Genomic DNA, 24,595 nt, shown 5'->3' with positions numbered 1-24,595 from the left:
GAAACTAATTTTAAATGTATGGCACGATGATTGGAGTTAGTTTGTTTTGCAGTTTTAGAGCATGGCTTCAGTCCAGTTTCCAAACTCATTAGGCATGAAAGATTAATGAGAACTGTAATGTTGAAGCATAACCTTTTAATGCAGGACTGTGGCAGTGGGAATGGACTCTGCGCAGGATTATTAATGAATATAAATGAGGAGGGCAGCCCCAGGGAGGAGTGTGCCTCCAAATAGGCTGGCAGAGGCCGGTCTGTGCATGGTAATAGGTCCCCTGGGGTGAAGCTGTGGAAGGAAGGCGGGTCTAGAGCACCAACCTGGAAAGGCTCAGGCAGGTGAAAAGAATCAGCAGTTAAAGCAGTATAAAAGGAGCTGGCCACTAGCTGGGCTTTCAGAGTGCGAGAAGAGAGAAAGGCTGGCCTGTCCTGGAGCAGAGCTGCTGAGAGAGCTGGAAGGATGACTCTGAAGAAATGGCAGAGCTTGCTTTCATTCCTTAAGTCTCGGCCGGCTTATTCTAGGCACGATGTAATAAGAGAAGCGTTAGAACTGTGAGCTGAAATTCAGAGTGCGGTTTCTTAACACACTCAATAAAACAAAAGAAAAAATGTAACCCAGTACAGTTAAGATAATGGTATGATAATGATTCGGGAGTTAAAAAGTGCACTGACTTGAACAATTAGTGCCCAAACCAGAGTTAAAAAGTTCACTTAGTCTTTTGCATAGGCTGAGCAAAACGTTTTAACCCGGGAGAGTCCCTACAATATGCACAAGTTTAAAAATCAAGAACAAATCAGGCTTTGCGCACAAAAATGCTTTCAACACAGTACACAATTTTTGTGCGAATAAATCACATTTTTTTTACACAGAAAACATGCCTTGTGTGCACAAGGCCTGGTTTTCTGTGCATAAATCCTGCCATAACGACATGTTTACATCAGCTTTCTTTAGTGCGGGGCCATCAGTGGTACTGTTGCCTCTACAAACTGCCTTTATTCAGAGACAGTACTGTCAATTATATCTAAAAAGAATACATTTTATTCCTGAGGGAAAAAAAAATATTTTAAGAAATTGGTCATTTTCAAATCTATAGCAGAATTCGGATCTCTCAAAACGGCTGTTTTTGCTTGCATGCTTTTCTAGCAATGGTTCATTAAGGGGTGAATTTTCAAAGCCTCATGCAGGGGATATGTATGTAAAATCAGCATATACAGCGACTGCTAGTCTTTTGTGCACAGTAAGCAATTTTATAGAAGGGTGCCATGCGGAAAAGCATGTGTATGCACAAAGAGGGCGATCCAGCATGGAGTTTGGAAGCACGCACTCGTTTACAGATTATTTTTTTTTAAACAGGGTAAAAGTAAACTTCATCAAATATATATACATGCTTTTGCACCTGCCAATTGTTCCAGAAAATAAATCTGACTCTTGTTTTGTCTGCAGTTTTTAGGTGAGGGGGTCTGGAGCAAGTGGAGGAGGGGGAGAGTGAGCGGGTAGAGGTCTCAGCGAACGTAGAAGCACGAGCACAGGTAAATGTTTTCATAAGCAAGATGCATGCACACATCAACCAACTTTATAAAACACTTTGCTCCGCGCATAAACCGAGGTTTATTATACTGACATTATAATTATTTAACGCGTAAAATATAACGGCCCGATTTTAAATGCCCGGAGCGCGTTAAAAACGGGACTTACGCATGTGACCGGGCCTTGCGCGCAGCCCGTGCACTTTAAAAGGGGCCTGGCAGAGCGTGTAACCCTCGTCATGCGCACAAGAGCTGGGCCAAAGAAAAGGGGCGGTCCGGGGGCGGGGAAGGGCGGTCCAGGGATGGGCCTGGGCGGAGCTGGAGGCGGCCGGGACAGCGGCCAGTTGCCACTGTGCCGGGGGATCGCGTGCTGGCAGCCTGCCGGCGCACGCAACTTACGCCAGCTCAGGAGCTGGCGTAAGTTCTAAAACAAGGAAACAAAAATAAGGTAGGGCCTTCTAAGGGTCGAGGAGGAGAGGGGAAGAGGGAGAGAGGATAGGTAGGGGGGGTAGGAATGTTCCCTCCCAGTCTGTTCCTTAATCTGGGGGAGGCCCGATCTCGTCGCCGCACAAAACGTGCAAATTTCTACACACACACACACACACACAAACCCCTTGTACGCACTACCCCGAATTTTATAACATGGACGCGCGCTCGTATTTTTTAAAAATCTACCCCTAAGCGCGTAGGTATATAAACTATGTTAAAAAATGTGCTTGTAGTGAAACATACGTGCATTTTTTCAGGGCGGTGATACACAGTGTGTTATTAACTGTGCAGCTCTGGCTGCACAGTCCCCAAATGTATGCAAATTAAATCTACATACCTCAAGCAAATCTTGCAAATAGGACATCCTAACATATTTCCCCAATGGCTGCAAAAATTGATGTGGCCCTCCTCAGGCCAATATTCTTCAGCTTCACCTAGAACTTGCAAGTCCTGTCCTTTTTCTCTTCACACTTCCTGTTCTTTCCTTGGAACTGATGAGCTGCACTGTCTGCTATAATGCCTTAACCTCAGCCTACAATCGCTATGGCCATATAACCCCCTCTTCTCCACTCGCTGCATTGGCTCCCTGGCTGCTGCCACCTCCAGTTCAAGCTTCTCTTACCCACCTACAAACATAATTCACTCTGCTTTCAGTCTCTACCCCTCTCCTCCACCACCAGCTCCCAGCTGCACGCATTTCACCTGGCTGCTCCGTAGGCACGGCACAGACTTCCCGTTTCAGTGCGTGGTGCTCCCTCTCTGGTCATCATTCAAGTGCAGCCTAAACACTCAGCTTTTGGCGACTACCTTTGACCCCTAAGCACTTCCATGCCATTCCCACAGACTATTGTTTACCATGTGTGCTTCTCTTGACTAGGCTGAAAGCTCCATGAAGCAGGGACCATATTTAGCACGTGTCTGCACAGTGTTGCATAATATGTCTAGTATTATTTAAAAAGGGTAAGGAGGAGTAGTAGTAGGAGCAGTAACATTTCCTGAGGATTCTTACTGAGAACAAAGGAGCGCTGGAAAGAAGAGCATGCTCCAGAATCACACGCAGCGAATCAAAGAGAGTTTCTGGCGAGGAATCTGAAAGGAACAGCGTGTGCCTCAGAAAGGCTATTGGATGACTCTCTGCCCTAATTCTTTGCTCTTGCTTTTGTTCCTGCCCCCCTTTCTTCTTTTATAGAACGATATATCAACTCTTGTATTTCTGGATGTGGCAGCAGCCAGGGAGCCAATGCAGCGAATGGAGAAGAGGGGATTTCATGGCCATAGCGGTCGTAGACGAACTGAACGAAATCACTATGAACCTGGAAGATGTAGTAGGCCAGATTGACAAACTAAAGAGTAGCAAATCACCTGGACCGGATGGTATGCATCCTAGGGTACTGAAGGAACTAAAAAATGAAATTTCTGATCTATTAATTAAAATTTGTAACCTATCATTAAAATCATTCATTGTACCTGAAGACTGGAGCGTGGCTAATGTAACCCCAATATTTAAAAAAGGCTCCAGGGGCGATCCGGGTAACTATAGACCAGTGAGCCTGACTTCAGTGCCGGGAAAAATAGTGGAAATTATTCTCAAGATCAAAATCGTAGAGCATATAGAAAGACATGGTTTAATGGAACACAGTCAACATGGATTTACCCAAGGGAAGTCTTGCCTAACAAATCTGCTTCATTTTTTTGAAGGGGTTAATAAACATGTGGATAAAGGTGAACCGGTAGATGTAGTGTATTTGGATTTTCAGAAGGTGTTTGACAAAGCCCCTCATGAGAGGTTTCTAAGAAAACTAAAAAGTCATGGGATAGGAGGCGATGTCCTTTCATGGATTACAAACTGGTTAAAAGACAGGAAACAGAGAGTAGGATTAAATGGTCAATTTTCTCAGTGGAAAAGGGTAAACAGTGGAGTCCCTCAGGGATCTGTACGTGGACCAGTGCTTTTCAATATATATATAAATAATCTGGAAAGGAATACGACGAGTGGGGTTATCAAATTTGCGGATGATACAAAATTATTCAGAGTAGTTAAATCACAAGCGGATTGTGATACATTACAGGAGGACCTTGCAAGACTGGAAGATTGGGCATCTAAATGGCAGATGAAATTTAATGTGGACAAGTGCAAGGTGTTGCATATAGGGAAAAATAACCCTTGCTGTAGTTACATGATGTTTGGTTCCATATTAGGACCTACCACCCAGGAAAAAGATCTAGGCATCATAGTGGATAATACTTTAAAATCGCCGGCTCAGTGTGCTGCAGCAGTCAAAAAAGCAAACAGAATGTTAGGAATTATTAGGAAAGGAATGGTTAATAAAACGGAAAATGTCATAATGCCTATATATCGCTCCATGGTGAGACCGCACCTTGAATACTGTGTGCAATTCTGGTCGCCGCATCTCAAAAAAGATATAGTTGCGAAGGAGAAGGTACAGAAAAGGGCAACCAAAATGATAAAGGGGATGGAACAGCTCCCCTATGAGGAAAGACTGAAGAGGTTAGGGCTGTTCAGCTTGGAGAAGAGACGGCTGAGGGGGGATATGATAGAGGTCTTTAAGATCATGAGAGGTCTTGAACGAGTAGATGTGAATCGGTTATTTACACTTTCGAATAATAGGGGGCATTCCATGAAGTTAGCAAGTAGCACATTTAAAACTAATCGGAGAAAATTCTTTTTCACTCAATGCACAATTAAGCTCTGGAATTTGTTGCCAGAGGATGTGGTTAGTGCAGTTAGTGTAGCTGGGTTCAAAAAAGGGTTCTTGGAGAAGAAGTCCATTAACAGCTATTGATCAAGTTTACTTAGGGAATAGCCACTGCTATTTATTGCATCAGAAGCATGGGATCTTCTTAGTGTTTGGGTACTTGCCAGGTTCTTGTGGCCTGGATTGGCCACTGTTGGAAACAGGATGCTGGGCTTGGTGGACCCTTGGTCTGACCCAGCATGGCAATTTCTTATGTTCTTAAATGTTCATTCTTTTGGAAAACTAAAGGTATGCTTCATATATTAGGATCAAATACACTCTTTCAAAGCATCTCTTCCCCTTGAAATACGCCCCTGATGCAGATGACAAATCTGTTGTCTGGACGTACCATAATAGTACAGTCCTGGCTTTTAATAGATTTATTTAGGTTAATAATGACGGGGATGGTTAAGAACGAAGATGTCTTGTTTTTTCGAAATCGGATGCACATCAGAGAGGAAAGAGGCTATGAGGTGGATATTTAGAGGGGCCGATGAGAGGGGAAAGTTACCCGGGGGGGGGGGGGGGGTTACCCAGACCTTCACTGAATATGCCAGGCTTAAGTAACTTTAGGGCAGCTTTTTTTCCCCAATCGAATTTATCCATCTAACTTTGGTCAGGGCGGTACTGAGATCCAGTGCTCGCTGGGTAAGGTATAGCTCTGCCTCCGGCATGCCCCTTTGTGCCACCTCTTGCTACATGGCTGAATTTTGTGCGGGCGATGAGCTACCCGCACACAAGCCGGCCAGGGAGCGGGGAGAAATTCTGGAATCTCGTTTTTATTTTTGTGCGGGTTCCTCCAAAAACGTTACCCTGACAAAGCCTTTGAATATCGGCTTCGTGCAAAGAAGCCCCTTTCTTCTAACCATCAAGTGGATGATTTCAAAATGCCTTGATGAGTGTTCCCTGACCTACCAATCTCAGGCTGGTGTAAGCACCTCTTTTTCCAGGCAACGAATTATCTTTTCTCTTAAAAGAGAAGAGAGCGCAGCGGCAGAACCTCACAATAATAAGCCTGAGTGGGTGTAATTATAAGACAATTCTAAAATAGTGTAACCCCTCCCCCGTGTGTGCCCGTCCTGCACGGGTGGGGCAAAAAACGATTGGAAAACTCTTCGGGGCAGGGACCCTGGCTAGCTCTTCTTTGGGCCCCTTTCTCCAGGGGGTGGAGGGGTGACTAACTTCCTTCTTGATAGGTCCCTGGGAGAGGGGTTTCATTCTCTTCCCTGTGGGTGCTATGTGCCAATAAATCACGCAGGACACACTGGGTTAGTGTTCAAAACTAAAACTTTACTGAATAAATAGTCCGATGGAATGGCACAATTAAATGAATCCCAGCACCACCGTCTTTGGTTACAGTCTTTATCTTCTATTTGTGCAGGAATCTTTTAAACAGGCACCTTCCTGGATTAGACAAAGTGTGTTCCCAGTGGAGAGGGTAACCCTAAGATGGTCAGGAAAACTCCTTCCAATGATGGCCAAATTCCTGTCCATGCACAGAGAGTAAATCCTCTCTCTCCCCAGCAGGTAAAGACGCCGGATGGGTGTCCTCGAAGCTGTAGGAAATCTCTTACTCACAGTTAGTAGGATCTTCAGGATCTTTACCCTTGCTCTTTTTCTTGTGGGGATCCCAATGGGGTGGGAAACAATGGCCAAACAGTGGCTTGGGATGTTTCTCTGCTCCAGGCAGGAAGGAGGACAAAAATCTTCCTGTTGGGCAATTAACAAAAAAAAATACTAACACCGGAGTTGTTCCTTGCAGTGGGTCACCACCTCAGTGGGAAGGTCTTCCCTATCTCTGGGCACCCCAAACTCAGGGTTCCCCATTCCCTGAGTCCAAGAAAGGCCCAGCTGTCCAGCAAGGCTCCTACCCTTTAAAAGTCCAAAATCAAAAATATTCCCAGGACAGCCACTCTGCACCTTGGGAGAAGAGTACAGCAGTGGAGCCCTCGAGCCGTCCCCAAAGACCTCAGGCAGGATGGAGCCCAGGTCCCTAGGTAGGCCAAAAATCTCCAATCTTCCTCCAGATCTGCAAATGATACTGCACCCCCGAGCTCTCTGTAGGAAGCTGCTATATAGACTCTACAGGAGGACGACCATTCCAGACCCCTCAAAGGGAGGAGCTGCATTTGAATGGTATCCTCCCCTGACACTAACCTGCACTCTTACTGACTGAACCCAAGGTTCACCCAGGCCTTGATGGTGACAGACAAAGGGGTCTCTTACACCAGCAATAATAATATTGATTATAGAACTCTCTTGTTTGCAAAGGGGCATGAGAAGGTTTGTAGGTACTCTCGCTAGCTGTGAACACCCTTGTAATGAATTTCTAACAATGGCATAGCATAGGGAAGTACCTAAGGAGGGATTAAGATGTTCTCCAAGTTACCTGCTACCAAGTAAAAATGAAACCATGGACTTGCATGCTGGCATCTGGCACATGGCCGTGTTGCACTGTCCACTTAAAAGTAAATCTATGGGATCCCCCACCTACCATCAATTGCAAGCACTAAGTCATGCCCATCGCAGTTCCTGTCTCCTGTCTTCTCTGTACAGACATGTGAAGGGGGAGCTATGTAATCTGGGAAGCCTGCCAGATTCACGTTGAGAAAAAAAAAACTATGTACTCTGCCTTTCCTGCTTTGAGTCGAGCTTTTCAGTCAGTGACAATGCCACCTGCAGCACTAAAGATGTGCCGAGAATGGTGAGCAAATCAGTGCAATATGGCAATGTTTATTAGAGCTGGCCAGCTCCATCTTCCTATCTGCCAATAAATTAAAGGGGTCTTCCCTTGGATGTAGAGCATAGAGCTGTTGTTTCTATTGTGATTTATGCAGACTCTGTCTCATCTTATTAGTGCCAGTGTAGTCTGAAGTGTTGAAAAAGATCTTTCTTTAAAAAAAAAAAAGCCTTCATAAATCAACAACCATTCCATATTGGCTGCAAATGTTCTCCTCAATTGCCCCATCTTAAGGAATTTATACTGCTTTAAAATGTGTGATTAGTTTGCTCTCCCCTTACGAGGTCAGGAAAATACGGTGTTTCAGGTACCACTACAGACGCTTGGGCCTCCTTCCCTGTCTGTCCTCTTTCCCCATTCATTCCCTATCCCCTTAACAGGACCCCTCAACATCTGGGGGCGAACACTCAAGGCAGAAATCCGGATTAGAATGACCTTTGAAAGAGCCCTCCTCAGAAAAACCGTAGTGCCAGGGCCTAACCATTGTCCACATTCTCTCTCAACGTCTGCAATTAATTACGCCAGCTGCAAACCTCCCGCAATGACTCTGTTTATAATTATTGCACTGATGAGGACCATTGTTTTGCCCAGGCATAATAGGAATTTGGGTGACAGGGTATATAGCATGATGGCCTCAATAAGGCGTGCTACGACTCATTAAAGTCTACTGGTTTTTTTTTCAAAGGCACCGTGTGCCTAACATTTCACGCCGGAAGATGTATTTATGCTGGCCTGGCACAACTTGAGAACGCACGGGCTTCAAACCCGTTGTCCAGTGATTTGTCTGTGCATTACCGAATGCTTGTGTTTAAATGAGACAGAAAGAAAGCATGTTCTGGTGGTATGGCTTCTGACCATTATTTCCACAGCCTGGAATGAATCGCTAGCCTTACTACTTACGTTCTACCGATAATAATATAACTAAAGGCTGTGATGCTGGACAATCCCAGGCAAAATCCGCCAGTGAAGGCAATCAAAAGGACATTCTTGAAAGTCCCACACCCGTGGAAGCCTCTGCAAGTTCCAGCACGGCACCAGCTTCGGCACAGTGCCGGGCTTGAGGATCTCTACAGCTAGGAGTGACCTCGGTCGCTATAGGCAGACATTTTAAGCATTTCCCGAAACCCTGTTTTATCAAATACCTTTCTACCCTGAGATTCGTGTGAAAGCAAAATATGAATTCTCCGTGCAAATAATCTTCTGAAAGCTACAGCCGTGGTGCAAAGCCGTGCAGAAAGATTTGGCAGGATAGGTTAACTTAATGGCTATAGAACTGCAAACTGAGCCTTCGCAATCTGTTCTGCCCTCTAATGACAAATGCAGGAAAAAATATATAATTCAAAATTCTGGCCGAAAAGTAATCTATAAGCAATACGAGTGCAACAGGCAGGCAATTGTTATGTTATTGTTAGGAGAAAAGCTGGTGTGCTGGTATGATGGATTTTTTTTTCTCTGACCAATGAAACCTCACTGCAAGAGAATTTGTCTTCGGAAATGCAGAGCTTTGCGGGGTCCACATGCGCGGTGCATTCCTCACTTGGAGCCCTGGTTTCAAATCAGTTTCAAATGTAATGCTGGGTTAATTATTCAGAAAGAAGCTCATTGTTTCAAACCACTTCGAAACTGCTTTCAGTCTTCATACCCACTGAATTCAGTTAGATATTTTGGGCATAATTTTCAAAAGGATTTACTCATGTAAAAGTAACATATAATTGTAGTCATTTTCAAAAGCCCATTTACGCGCTTAAAGTAAACTTGCGCACATAAATCCTATTGGCAATTCAATAGCATATGTCATAGCAATTTTCAAAAGCCCGCTTACATGTATAAAGTGCATTTTCATGCGTAAAACCTCATTTTAAGCACGGGAATCCTTTTGAAAATTACGCCCTCCCCAAATTCCCTTCTCAGTTGACTTTTTCTGTTTCCTTTACTTTTCAGGGTCATGCATGCCAAACTGTCTGAAAGGTATAGCCCAGAATATTTGGGGTTATTTTAACACCCATTATGCAAAGGTCAAATCGTGTTCTTGTTAATTCTTTTTGACAGGTACTAGAGATGGTGAGGTCCACGATGCCTAATTTCTTGTGGAATCTAACAAACTTTTGCAATGTCTTTCCTACTGAGTTTTCTCTTTATTTTATTTTTTTAATCACATTTATTACCCGATGAAATTCAATTAAAAACCTCAGCGTGAGGAATGACAATAGTTAAAAAACATCAATAAAGACAAGCAATCAAACAATGGCAGTTGTTAATTCATCCTTTTTCATTCTCAGGGAAACGCTTCTTTAGGTAGGAAACTAGGGTTTCAGTTGTTTACAAAACCTTAAATAACCCTGGCAATCTCTCTGTTCCAGTGGCAATTCATTCTATGGCTTATGTCCAACCAATCTGAAACGCCTCCCTCCTGGGTAGAAACCCATCAGGTTTCCCTTCATGATGGAATGGCTAGAAAATCGCCCCTGAGAGGAGAGTAAACTACTGTTGGGGCACATAAGTCCCTAGCCACTCTTGCAAATAACCCTCCCACATTCACTGCATGACCTTAAAAAAATAAACAAAAAATACTCTCAAAATGAATTCTATAAAAGACTGAAAGCCATTGGAGAATCTTCAAAATGGGTGAAATATTTACTCCATAGTTTACCTCAGTAACCACCCAAGCCAAGCAACCATGTTTTAAACCAGCTGCAAACAGCGGGTATTCCTTTTCGGGAGGCCTATCAATAAACTATTAAAATAATCTAATCAGGTCAACACCAAAGACTGGACAATCCTAGGCACATTCACCTCTTTCAAAAAACAGACATGCTTCATTTTAAGTTGAACAAAACACGATTTGCAAATTGCTTTTGATTGAGAAAGCTTTGCCAAGGTCCCATCAGTAATAATCCCCAAATTTCTAACTTGACTAGACATTTGAATATTTAGGCCATCCTCAATTTGTAATCACTCCACTTTTTGTATGCCAGGTTTTTATACCTGTTAAGGAAGTGGACCCTTGGACCAAGGTGAAGTTGGCATTACCCACAGGGAGGAGCCCTGCAGGACCTCACCGTCAGCAGGCGAAGCTGGCTGGAACAGGGGCCCAACAGGACCTTCACCAATACCAGCCCTCATTCCCCTTACGTTGAGCCCTTGGATGCCAGGGCTGGCTGGATTAGGTGCGGGCCCCTGTGCAGAGATGTATCCGTCACAGAAGAGACAGTTGGCCAGCAGGAAGGAAACAGAGATGGTCCAAGCAGTGTTCAGCAAGACGAATAGCAGGTTGAGGTTGAGGCAAGCAGCAATTAGCAAAACAAGAAGCAGGTAGAGGTCTCAAAACAGGCAGAGATCACAAAGCAGTAAGAGGTCAAGAGGAGGTCCGAAGTCAAGCCAGGAATCCAACTAAAGATGAGGCCAAGGGTACAAGCCAAGGTCAAGCTGAGCAGTCAATCCAAGGGAAGGAAGGCAAGGTTGGAACAGCAGGAAGACACTGAAGACAGACAAGGGACCAAGAGATAAAAACTCAGGAACTCCGAAAACACAGGAACATGAAGACAAATCACTGGAACAGAAGTAGGATCAGGAACCAGGAACATCATGGCAAACAGCTACTCCAAGGAGTCTGACCTATTGCCGAGGCATCTGAGGTACAGCAGAGCAGGCCTTATATAGGGAATGCCCTGTGACATCCTCGCAGAGCGCCATGGAGGATTTTCCTGCTGCGGGCCCTATATATGTGCCCAAGCCACGTGCACGCTTAGGGACACCCCCCCTCAACTGAAAGGCGTCCCTAGCTCGGCACGTTGGGACCCAGCCATGGCATTGGCAGGCCCCCTACGACTCAGGGCAGGAGGTAAGAGCAGCTAGTCGTGGGACGGGCCTGCAACTGGCCAAATGCAACAATACCCACAGAACCTCTGTTTTAATTTTGTTCAAGCAGAAAATATTTTGTGCCAACTATTTGCCCACTACAGATAAACTGGCCAATGCCTTTTCAACAACAAAATGTAGATCTGCACGTCTTCAGCATAAAAATATCTAACATCAAAAGGCTTAATAAGCTATCTCAATGGTGATAAATACAAATGAAACAAAATTGGAAAAATAATGTATCCCTGTGCAACTCCTGTGTTTCCTAAAATGGTGCTAGAAGAACACTACTCAAAGAAATCCTCTGAATTCTCCCTGTAAGAGAGGAAGAAAACCATGCCAAAACTGTACCCTCCACTTCTAGCATCCATCCGAACCCCACACAGATTAAAAGAGCGGAAACACGGCTTCTTATTCAGAAGGCGTGTTATGTGGGGAAAAAACTTATCTTGCTACATTGGAAGGGCTCTGTGGTGCCAACCTATTGGATGTGGCGGAATAACTTTCATAAATTACTACAGATGGAACTTTTGGCGTCACGGGTTTCTCCTCTTTTCCGATGCAGATTTTTGCAGATTTGGATGGTGTATATTCAATCATTACCACACAGGATTCGCAGTCATATTCTTAACGCTTCTGGGGAATCCGGCTCCTTGCTGACGGACTGACCGAGCCTGTATTGCAAATGGACCAAGCTGTGACTGACTTCCACGACAATTATGGCATTTATGCTTGGACTCTTTGTGGGGAGGGAGGGGGGGAAATGGGGGATAAGGGATGTTGGGAATGGGGGGAGTGGGGGAGTGGGGGAGTGGGGGAGATCTGACCTGGTAGGGTGGGGAAAGACCTTTGTAAAAGAGCTATTTGTTTATGAGAACGCTACGGGGGGCTAAGGGTAACAGCCTCCCGGGCAGGTTGCTATGTATCGCTTTTTTTCATTGCTCAATAAAAAAGTGTTTAAACTAAAAACAACGGGGGAGTGCACATAGCACTGGGGAAGCTCCCAATGCACCAATGAAATAAAGGATCTGCTGATGTCATCAATTACATCAGTAGGTGTCTAAAAAAGTGCCTGAGGGCTATTTTGATAAAAATTAAAATTTGAGGCAATTTCAAGATTTTAAACCACTGCGATTTTGATGGCAAGCCTGGGCAGAGGCTGCCACATTAGTTTGGTCACCTGGGAAGCACCATGGCAAGCCCAGCACCAATTAAGTAATATAACTCTTCCATATATTAATAATGGAAATTTTGTCAGGGGTGGTCACCTGAAGGGAAGTTATTTACAGGAATAATACTGGTGTTTGGTCTCTGCCATAGTTACTTTAAAAGTTATTTGTACGGTTGCGTGAAGAGACCCCCTAGGGACCTAAAAATAATTTAAAACTCCTCCTAAACTGTTTCTGGTAGGTTTGATCACCAGAAGGAAAGCTACAGAATATTGAGAGACCATTAGTTTGACAAAAAAATGTTACACATTGTGAATTAGTTAATTAAATAGCTCCAAGAGAAGCTCTGGAGAAGCTTTACAGCTGTAATTGATAGTGTGATGTCTGTAAAGAGTGAGATTGATGACAAGGTGTTTTTAAACTTTTAATTATTTTATTTTGAGTTTCTTTCTGGAGTAGTCTATTTATATTTATTTCAATTGTTTTTTTTCCTTCTCATTAAAGTCAATGGGAGCTGAGGTAAAAAAAAAAAAAAAAGTCTGTCACTTCAAAAACAGGTCCAGCCTGAACATTCTGAAGTCATCACTATGGAGTCACTATAGTAACATAAGAACATAAGAACATAAGAAATTGCCATGCTGGGTCAGACCAAGGGTCCATCAAGCCCAGCATCCTGTTTCCAACAGAGGCCAAACCAGGCCACAAGAACCTGGCAATTACCCAAACACCTAGAAGATCCCATGCTACATGGAAACCAGATTTTTACCCTAAGCGAGATGTAAACAGGATTGATTAATGACTCTAACTTTTAGGCAAAGCACAGAAGAAGTGTTTTTAAATGTATTCCTATATGGAAAGACTTTGATGGCCCCTAAAATTCCTTTCTGTTATACAGGGTGAGCCATGGAAAAGTAGCCTGCCTGCGTGGCACTGGTATTGGAGGCAGGCTACTTTTCCATGGGCCACCCTGTATTTATAGATATCAAAAGGTTTTTATGTGGAAATTAAGATCTTAAATGCCATATGTTGATAGGTTCAGCACTATTTTTCATGCTTTTAAAGCAATTTCTGGAGTTATCCGTTGTTGACATTTTTTTGAAAAAATCAAATATTGAAGAATGATAAATTCAGTTGTTGAAGTGATTTAAAATAACACATAAGGGTGTAGGCTTGTTTGCACACAAAATTTAAAAAATAGGGGATGGAGGAGGTCTGGTTCATGATTATGCAGACATGAATTGAGTTCACCCTGGTTGGGGTTTTAAACTCAAACATATGAAACCCCTCCTCTACTTCTTTAAAAATTTTCTCTGTCTTAGTTATATGGGTAGCCAGTTGAGTCAGTACATTAGGCTTGACTGTCTCCCAATAAAAACACTGCATCATTGAAATGATTTGCAATTAGCGAAATTCTTAAATTGACAGAATCGATATAAATAGCATTTCTAAAGGGGGAATTGATTGTGAATTCATCATTAAATTAGTGACATCACAGCTAAGAAAAAAAAGCTGACAGTTTAGAATTGAGGAGAAACTGACTGATTCAGTGCAAAGAGCATTGGGCCTTGCGCTGCTAGAGCCAAAATGTGAGGCCTAGCATGAATAAAAACACCCATATTAGTTAGGAAACATTTAGGTTTGTATGTCTGTGAGTGAAAGAAAGTATTTAAACTTAAAGAAACCTTTAAAAGGAAAGGTAAGAAAATAATTTTAGTTAACCATAAAGCCAAACCGCAAATTTTATTGCCATTTTTAGAGGTTGAAAGTGGAATGTAATGCAAGTAAATGTTATTTAGTTTATTTGCACTAAGAATATTGGGAAAAAAATATTCTTTAATGAGCTAATCCCTTATAATTCAGGCTAATCCTCCTGTAAATAAAGGATAAAAAGGATTGAGCATTCATTGAGGCTGGCTCTTCCTGTAGATAAGGGAAAGGGAAATTGAAAATATAATCCATCTGCTTAAAGAAACCTGTAAACCTGTACAGCACTAAGAAAATTTGTTGATGCTTAATAATAATAAAGCCTGATAAGCTCTATTTTAAGAAAAATTACCTTTATATAGAATATTGAAATTTCTGATTGAAAACTATTGAAATGTTTCCTTTCTGTTTGAGATATTTGTGAGAGACAAACCAAGAGAGGATGTGAGTATGTGCATGCAAGACTGAATAAATACATCATCTCCACAAATTTCTCTGGAACAGCACAAATTAGTTTCAGGGTACATTTATTATAGCAGCTCCATTTCAGTATTTACATAGATAGGGACTTAAATTATTTTTTTGTTATTCTTAGAGCTTATATCACTGAGACATCTGGACACACATAGCTTACACTTAGACATAGAAAACAATTTTGTGAAAGGGAGTTCATTTTTTTAGTTTTTATAGTTAGGTTAGTAGGTTCTGAATATAGATGCTGAGTTCAAGAGTAGGAGAGAACCTCAGTCGACTCACTCAAACAATGTCCCCAAGCATCATTCTCAAAAGCTACTCATCATCCTAGTATTCTTGTTCTCCATGCTCAATATTCAAGCTCTAGCCCCGCCCCCTAGCAGCTGCCATGAGGGAGTATAAAGTAAGCGCACCAACGAGAGACTGAGACTAACACACTATATGCAAACTAATTTATATAGATACTTATATGAATCCAGGGTTCTTGGAGAAATCTTCATCTTTGATGCTGTAAGAGAAAAATGAACACAAAGAATCAATTCCCAGTTGAAATGCTAAAATACCATAAAAGACAGTAGTCAACAGAGTAAAATACCAAAAATATACTTATCTGATAAGAATTCTTTATATGTTGTTGGGAACCGGTTCTCATCTCATATTATTTGTTGTAGCTCTCTGTAAGCAATATAGAAAGTGAAGGATGCTGAATATTTGTAGTGTGTATTTCATTGATGATGAACTTAGTTATGTAATTGGTAGTACTGCCGGCACTAACGGGTCGTGGGCACCTTCCCTTACCTGCGGTCCGCCTGTTCGGGCCTCCCCAGGGTGCCGTTCCACGGCAACAAGCCACTGCCGCCACTCCCCGGGCCATCCTGCACCCGCGCGGAGCTCAGATGCTGCCGGCCCCGATTCTTCCGGGTGTCCCCTAGCTCGCTCAAGTGCCGAGATCCTGCCTCTTAAAGGGGCCGGGGCGGGAAAACCTAGCCCGGCCCCTAGCTGATGTCAGGACTCATCGCCTATTTAATGAAGCTTCCCCGGCCACACTTCAACTTGGCAACTGGTCTGCTTGGCTTCGTTACTGGTGCTGTGCTTGTTCCTACGTTCCTGCTTCCTGAGTTCCCGTTCCTGAGTCCCGAGTTCCAGTTCCTGTCTTCCTCGAACCTGCTCCTGTCTCCCATCCCTGTTCCAACTCCTCTTCCTTCTCCCTCGGACAGATCTTCCTGGCTTTGACTTCGGACTGGACTTCACGCCTCTTGTTTACCGCCTGCCCTGGACTTCGGATCGGACCACACACACCTCCTGCTCGCTGCCAGCCCAAGACTTCGGATCGTCTCATCAGAGCTTCATCACAGGGGCCAACCTAAGCCCAGCCAGACCCCAGAACCCAAGGGCTCAACCTGCGGGGAACGGGGTTGGTATTGTTGAAGCTTCTACCTTCAGCCCCTGTCATCCATTGGCCTCGCCTCCTGACGCTGGGAACCTGCGGTGGGTCTTCCACCCAGGTGGCGACAATTCCGGCTCAGGCCAAGGGTCCACAACCTATGTCTTGGTAATAACAGGTTGCCAAGTCCATGGACCCAGAAGAGGCTTCTGCAATTCAGACCATTCCGGGCCTGGCCCAAAAAATTGTGGAACAACAAAAGGCTTTGGCCACCTTGGCCTTGGCAGTCGAGAACCTAAGTCTCCGCCTCAATTCTGGACCCTCCACAGCCGCCCTGGCGGCTCCCTTGCCAGTTCACTGGCTGGTGATCCCTTTGCCTGCACCTCTTCGCTACTCAGGAGATCCCCAGTTGTGCTGCGGCTTCTTGAATCAGTGCAATATGCACTTTTGCCTACAACCTGCTCTCTTTCTGGAAGACATAACCAACCTACATCCTCTCCCTTCTGGATAGGAGAGCGCTGGCCTAGGCATCACCACTGTGGGAATGCACGGATCCAGTTCTACAGGACCTGCCCATCTTCTGGTCCCTCTTCCCCCGGTCTTTGATGACCCCGTGAGGCAAACGGTCTCCGGATTCACCTTGCTCCACTTTCGCCAGGGTTCCTGATCCCTGACCGATTATGTTATTCAGTTCCGGACCCTCTCTTCTGAACTCCACTGGGATGCCGGTTGCCTATGGGCTATCTTCCTTGAAGGTCTAAACCCCAGGATAAAGGATGAACTCGCAGCACGTGAGTTGCCAGGCTCCTTAGACTTGCTCATTGACCTGACGGGATGCATTGACCGGCGCCTTCAAGAACATTCTCGTGAAGTACAGTTCTCCAAGAGACAAGCCTCATCCCAGCAGCATCCCCAGCATTCACCTTCGCCCACCAAACCCACCTCTGCCTCTGGGGCATCTGGCGAAGAACCCATGCAACTGGGCCGTGGGAAGCTCTCTACTAAAGAATGTCTTCGATGTCGGCAGTCCGGTCTCTGCCTCTATTGCGGAGAGGCAGGCCACATCCTACCCACTTGTCCAGTAAGGCCGGGAAACTTCCAGACCTAGGTGCCGCCGGAGGACTCATCCTAGGTCTCACTTCGCCTTGTCCTCCACTCATCTTGCCTATATTCCTCACAGTGGGCAACCAGAATTTCCATACTTTAGCCCTGGTGGACTCAGGGCCTGGAAGCAATTTCATTATGAAACAACTCATGGAACACCTCCGCATCCCTGTCAACCATTCACCTGTGTCTCTGGTGCTTTACTCTATCCAAGGGGATCCCTTTCCTGGTCGGGTAATTTTGTCCACCGACCCGCTCACAGTCCAACCGGGGCATTTCACATAGAGCTTCTCTCCTTCCATGTTCTGGACCAAGCTGTACACCCAATAATCCTAGGGCTACCCTGGGTTCAGAAACACTCCCCCAGTTTCGACTGGTCTATGATGCAGCTTTCCAATTGGGGCCCCACATGCTGCTCCAGGTGTCTAGAACTAGTCATGCCCCTCTGCTGCGCCACCGTGTCTACCCAGTTACCTGATTTACCGCCTCAAAACGCCGCCTTTACTAATGTATTCTCCAAAGATGCCACAGATACACTGCCTCCTCATCGCACTTTCGATTATGCCATCAACCTGCTGCCTAATTCAGAGCCCCCCCCCCCCCCACACACAGACGTACCTACCCGTTATCCCCTGCCGAGACTAGAGCCATGACGGAGTACATCCGCGAAAACCTCAACAAGGGCTTCATACGCCGTTCGACATCTTCGGCAGGGACAGGATTCTTCTTTGTTGGGAAGAAGGATGGTAGCCTCCGGCCATGCATCGACTACCATGGCCTAAACTTCATAACCTTCAAGGACCGCTATCCTCTGCTGCTCATTTCTGAGCTCTTTGACTGGCTCCAGGGAGGCAAGACATTCTCGAACCGCGACCTCAGGGGCGCTTACAACCTGATTCGCATTAAAGCGGGTGATGAATGGAAGACGGCATTTAATACCCGGGACGGGCATTATGAATACCTCGTGATGCCCTTCGAACTCTGTAATGCCCCCGCCGTCTTCCAGAATATGATGAACGAGGTATTTTGAGACAAGCTATATGACTGTGTCGTGATTTACTTGGACGACATATTGGTCTTTTCCAAAGACCTGCAAACGCACCGCAAGGATGTGGCTCGAGTCTTGCAGCAGCTGCGTGAGAATCAACTCTATGCTAAGCTCGAGAAATGCTCATTTGAAAAGAGGACAGTGCTCTTCCTGGGATACGTGGTTTCCAGTCAAGGGTTTCACATGGATCCTGAGAAGCTCAAAGCTCTCCAAGATTGGCCTCAGCCTACAGGTCTACGCCTACTACAAAGGTTTTTAGGATTTGCTAATTACTACAGATCCTTTATCCGTAACTACTCCACCTTGGCAGCCCCGCTTACTGCTCTCATGCGTAAAGGGGCCAACCCCAAACAGTGGTTTCCTGAAGCCTTTCTCAACCTAAAAGCCACATTCCTCCGTGAACCTTGCCTCCGCCATCCCGACTCCAGCCTTTCATTATTGAAGTGGACACCTCCTCCAAAGGGTCGGAGCCGTCCTAAATCAGTACTCCACTACCAATACCCTTCACCATGCTCCTTCTTCTCTCAACGGTTCTCCCCAGCAGAACGGAATTATACCATCGGCGACAAGGAGTTGCTAGCCATCAAAATGGCCTTTGAGGAATGGCGCCCATGGTTGGAGGGGGCCCAACATCAAATTTCCATTTACACGGACCATAAAAATTTGGAATATTTACATCGAGCTCAACGCCTTAATCCACGGCAAGCACGTTGGGCCTTTTTCTTCACATGGTTCGATTTTGTACTCCGCTATCTACCTGCCTGTAAATATCTGTGAGCAGATGCCCTTTCTCGATCCTTCAACATCAAAGACAAACCCGAATCCCTTCGACATATCATCGAGCCCACTAGAATTCTCTTGGCCACCACAACACCTGTCCCACCAGGGAAGACCTTGGTACCTCTCAAACTCCAGAACAAAGTCCTCCACTGGGCCCACGACTCGCGTATTGCTGGACATCCCGGTCAATCACGGACTCTGGCACTCCTCCAGAGATACTATTGGTGGTCTACTATGAAAAAGGACGTCCGAGCCTGTATCGAATCCTGCCACACTTGCGCACGTCAGAAGAACCCTACTGGTCGACCGTGGGGACCACTGTCACCCACTGCCTGCCCATAGTGAACCTATATGAACCACAATATACTATTAGAGCGACTATCCCAAATTGGTTTAACTGGCAATACCTTACATTGGTTTTCTTCCTATTTATCTGATCGAACATACCAAGTTTTAATCAACAACAACCTATCAAAAATAATCAACCTCAACACCGGAGTCCCTCAAGGATCAGCTTTATCAGCCACCCTTTTCAACATATACCTTCTCCCCATTTGCCAACTACTAAAAGAATATGAAATCACACACTTCCTCTACGCTGATGACATTCAGCTCCTCATTCCCATACAAAATTTGATTGAAGACAACTACAAGAAAACCTCAGAACTACTTATCTCAATCAAACATCTCCTAAATTCCCTGAAACTCATAATCAACTTTGACAAAACTGAAATAATACTCATGGAAAAAAACCCAATCCAACTCCGCCACCCCTGACAATACTTGACAAACAAATGATAACTATACTCACTACCACCCACACCAGGAACCTCGGAGTTATCATTGATAAAGAACTTTCTTTCAAGAACCACATAGCAAATAAAACTAAAGAAGGATACCACAGACTCCTAACCCTAAGACACCTGAAACCATTTCTCAACCCCTATGATTTCAGAACTGTACTTCAACTTCTTATCTTCTCCACCTTCGACTATTGCAACTCCTTACTAATTGGAATACCTTTTTCATCCCTCAAACCACTCCAAATACTGCAGAACTCAGCCGCCAGAGTCCTAACTGGAACAAAAAGAAATGAACACATAACACCAATATTGACCTCACTTCACTGGCTCCCTATTACTGCACGTACTGCTTACAAATCAATGACCATAATCTACAAAATTCTAAATAATGTTCATCAAGGTCTTAACACCCTAAACATAATCCCTCAAAATCCTCCAAGAAACCTATGCTCTAATAACTCAGGCTACCTAAACATTCCCCCTATCAAAGATGCACATCTAGCAACCACAAGAGAAAGAGCCTTTTCAATTGCTTCACCTAAACTTTGCAACACCCTACCTAAATTCCTGAGAACCCAACACGACCTAAAAATATTCAAAAAGGACCTAAAAACACTAATGTTCCACAAATTCTACACTGACCCTCAGACGTCTGATCATTCCAACTCTCAACTGAACTCTCAGTTATAAACCTCTTAATACATTCTCTTCACTCTGAACTGCATACCCTCCTCTTCCAACCTAATAATGCTCTCTGGACTTGATATGCTTATTTCTGATATTGTTCAAATTGTTTTTTATTGTTGCACAACTGCTAAGAAAATGTATAACATTCACATTGTTTTTTCTGTTACACAACTGCTAAGAAAAATGTATATTTTTGTAAACCGTTATGATGGCTCTACCAAATGAGAGTATATAAAACTCAACAAATAAATAAATAAACCTCCTTCTGTCTAAAGGTAACACCACTATCTGGGTGATAGTGGACCGATTTTCTAAAATGGCACACTTTGTCACCCTGCCTGCTCTTCCATCTGTTCCTCAGCTAGCTAGACTTTTCATTCACCATGTTTTCCAGCTTCACGGCCTTCCCAAGTACATTCTTTCAGATCGAGGGTCTCAGTTTACTGCCAAATATTGGAGGTCTCTATGTAGGAAATTCGACATTACTCTCAAATTCACCACTGCCTATCACCCCCAAACCAACGGGTTGGCTGAAAGAACGAATTGAACTCTCAAGCAATTACTGAGATCATATGTGAACATCAAGCAAGCCGACTGGGCCGAACTGCTTCCTTGGGCGGGGTTTGCCCTCAACTCCCGTCGTCCGCCACCGGGTCATCCCCGTTCCAGTTAGCTATGGCAAACAGCCGCTTCCGCCCCTACCATTGCCCATTGCAGTACCCTCACCCGTGGCTCAGTTTACTTCGAAGGAACTTTATCAACTCTGGACTCTCACTCGACAACTACTGTGCAAGGCAGGACAGACCGCTAAAAGATTCTCAGATGCCCATCGTAGGCCTAGCCTGCAATTCAAACCAGGCGAAAAAGTGTGACTTAGCACATGCTACATCCGATTGAAGTTCCCTTCCATGCGCTTAGCCCCCCACTATATTGGACCCTTTGTAGTACTACGCCGCCTGAGCTCGGTCTCCTATCAGCTCCGGTTATCATCAGCTCTCAAAGTTCATAATCAAATGGTTCAGCTCCTTTCTAACAAACAGAAATTACAAAGTAACTTTCAACAACAAAGAATCAAAACAGTTCCCCCTTCCACATGGCATCCCCCAAGGATCGTCATTGTCCTCCACCAACATTTACATGCTCCCATTATGCAAACTCCTAACCAACCTGAGCCTGCAATACTTTGTATACGCCGATGACGTCCAGATCCTCCTCCCCACGAAAGAAGACATACAGAACACCCTCACTCAATGGAACTCCATCCTGACTCAAATAAAAATACTCCTATCACAAATATCACTCACCCTTAACCACTCCAAAACTGAAATCCTACACATCTCTAACAAACCCCCTACATGGAATATCCAAGATCTCACTTCCTCCCAAAGCCAAAGCCAATTTGTCACAACCGTAAGAGACCTAGGCATCACACTAGACTCTGAGCTCAACCTGCAAACCTTCATAAACACAATAATAAAGGAGGGCTATTTCAAACTACAAGTCCTCAAAAAAATCAAACCCCTACTACACACACAAGACTACCGGTCAATACTCCAGGCCCTCATCCTATCTAAACTTGACTATTGTAATTCCATTCTCCTCGGACTCTCTGCCTCCACCCTCAAGCCACTCCAGCTACTGCAAAATGCAACAGCCAGATCCCTCACTAACAGCAAGCGTTCCACTCATATCACCCCCATACTGAAAGACCTCCACTGGCTCCCCATAACCCACAGAATTCAATATAAAATCCTCACTCTCATGCACAAATCCCTGAACAACAAAAAGACTGATTGGTTAAAGAACACCCTTCATCCATACAACTCTCAAAGAAACCTACGTTCCAAAAACACTGGACTCCTAACTGCCCTTCTATCAAACAGGCACACCTCACCTCTACGCGAGAACGCACAATTTCTATAGCAGGCCCCACACTGTGGAACAAACTACCAGCAAAATTCAGAACGGAACCCTCCTCACAGAACTTCAAGAAAGCCTTAAAAACCTGGCTATTCCGCAAAGCGTATCCTGACAACGATTAACCCACACTACTGGGCTCCTACCCCAAGCAACCAGCCCTCTAACCCCCTCACTTAACCCACCAAGAGAATCTCTTAACACCACCAACAAAGGTTCCCTCAATCTTGAAAACATCAGCTATTACAACGATAATGCCAAAAAACTAAATAGCATTTGTCAGTCAATGTTTTGTTAAAATGTTTTAACTGTTAAACTTTTCACTTAAATGTAAGTTTCACAAAGTTACAATGTTACAATGTAAAGATAATTTGACTGTTGTCACATTATCACTCAAGTTCTCGTGTAAACTGATGTGATATCCATGTTTGAATGTTGGTATTTAAGAACAAATAAATAAAATAAATAAATAAATAATTCCTTTCATGTCATGGTGTTGTCCTGGCCTTCTAGGAAACCACCAGAACCTCAACCCCTCACTTCCGACAAGGACCTCACATATCAAGTCAATGATGTCCTGGATGTTAGGAGACGTGGGCGATGCTGGGAATATCTCCTCTTCTAGAAGGGCTTTGGTCCCGAAGAAAACTCCTGGGAACCGTCGTCCAATATCCTGAACAAGGACCTCATTGCACAGTTCCATGCCGCTCATCCTCTGAAGCCTAGACCTCTTGGGAGGGGGCCTAGAAGGCCTAGAAGGCCTAGAAGGTTGAACCCGCAGGTGCCTTTCTTTTCCCACAGTCCACCTGTTCGGGCCTCCCCAGGGTGCTGTGCCATGGTGGCAAGCCACTGCCACTGCTCCCTGGGCCGTCATGCACCCGCGTGGAGCTCAGACGCTACCGGCCCTGATTTTTCTGGGCATCCCCTAGCTCACTCACGTGCCGAGATCCCGCCTCTTAAAGGGGCCTTGGCAGGAAAACCTAGCCTGGCCCCTAGCTGATGTCAGGATTCATCACCTATTTAAGGAAGCTTCCCCGGCCACACTTCGACTTGGCAACAGGTCTGCTTGGCTTCATTATTGGTGCCGTGCACCAATGGTCTACGCAATGCCCACTATGCCCATTGCCTCGACCTACGATAGGTGCTAGCAGATGTCACTAAATTGATAAAATGTGTAAACTAGACAATGTTAATGCCTTCACCACTAATGTACTGCAGAATGGATGCATGTCCTTATTCAACCTGGTTTTGAACCATTTCTCCATCAGGGAGATACCTGTCCATAAAGGGCAACCAAGTCATTATCCTCAGATCTACATAAAAACTCTCAGACCAAAAGATTGGGAGGACCGTCTAGTAAACACAGTATTCTAAACTACTATAGATCACTTGTATGAAAAACTGTTATTCAGCATGATCACAAGGGTGGGTCAAAGACGTTAGGTTATTTTCTTTAAGAAATGAACTGGCAGAAGTGGGTTCAACTCAGCTTTGATAAAAATAATTGAATGATTATTACTGTTATGACCACGATGTAGATTGTGGACCCTTGGCCAGAGCCAGAATTGTCACCACCTGGCCGGAAGTCCCACCGTAGGTTTCCAGCGTCAGGAGGCGAGGCCGACAGACGACAGGGGCCGAAGGTAGAAGCTTCACCAATACCAAAGCCCGTTCCCTGCAGGTTGACCCCTTGGGTTCCGGGGACCAGCTGGGCTTAGGTGGGCCCCTGTGATGAAGCTCTGATAAGACGATCCGAAGTCTTGGGCTGGCAGCGAGCAGGAGGTGTGTGGTCCAATCCAAAGTCCAGGGCAGGTGGCAAACAAGATGAGTGAAGTCCAGTCTGAAGTCCAGGGCAGGTGGCAAACAAGAGGCGTGACGTCCAGTCTGAAGTCTAGGGCAGGCGGCAAACAAGATGTGTGAAGTCCAGTCCGAAGTCAAAGCCAGGAAGATCCGTCCGAGGGAGAAGGAGAAGGAGCTAGGACAGGGCTGGGAGACAGGAGCAGGTACGAGGAAGACAAGAACCACAACTCGGGACTCAGGAACGGGAACTCAGGAAGTAGGAACATAGGAACGGGAACTCAGGAAGTAGGAACATAGGAATCTATGTTCCTACTTCCTGAGTTCCCGTTCCTGAGTCCCGAGTTGTGGTTCTTGTCTTCCTC

This window comes from Rhinatrema bivittatum, chromosome 4 (assembly GCF_901001135.1).
Source record: "Rhinatrema bivittatum chromosome 4, aRhiBiv1.1, whole genome shotgun sequence".
Lineage (NCBI taxonomy): Eukaryota > Metazoa > Chordata > Amphibia > Gymnophiona > Rhinatrematidae > Rhinatrema > Rhinatrema bivittatum.
This window is presented reverse-complemented; position numbering follows the sequence as displayed.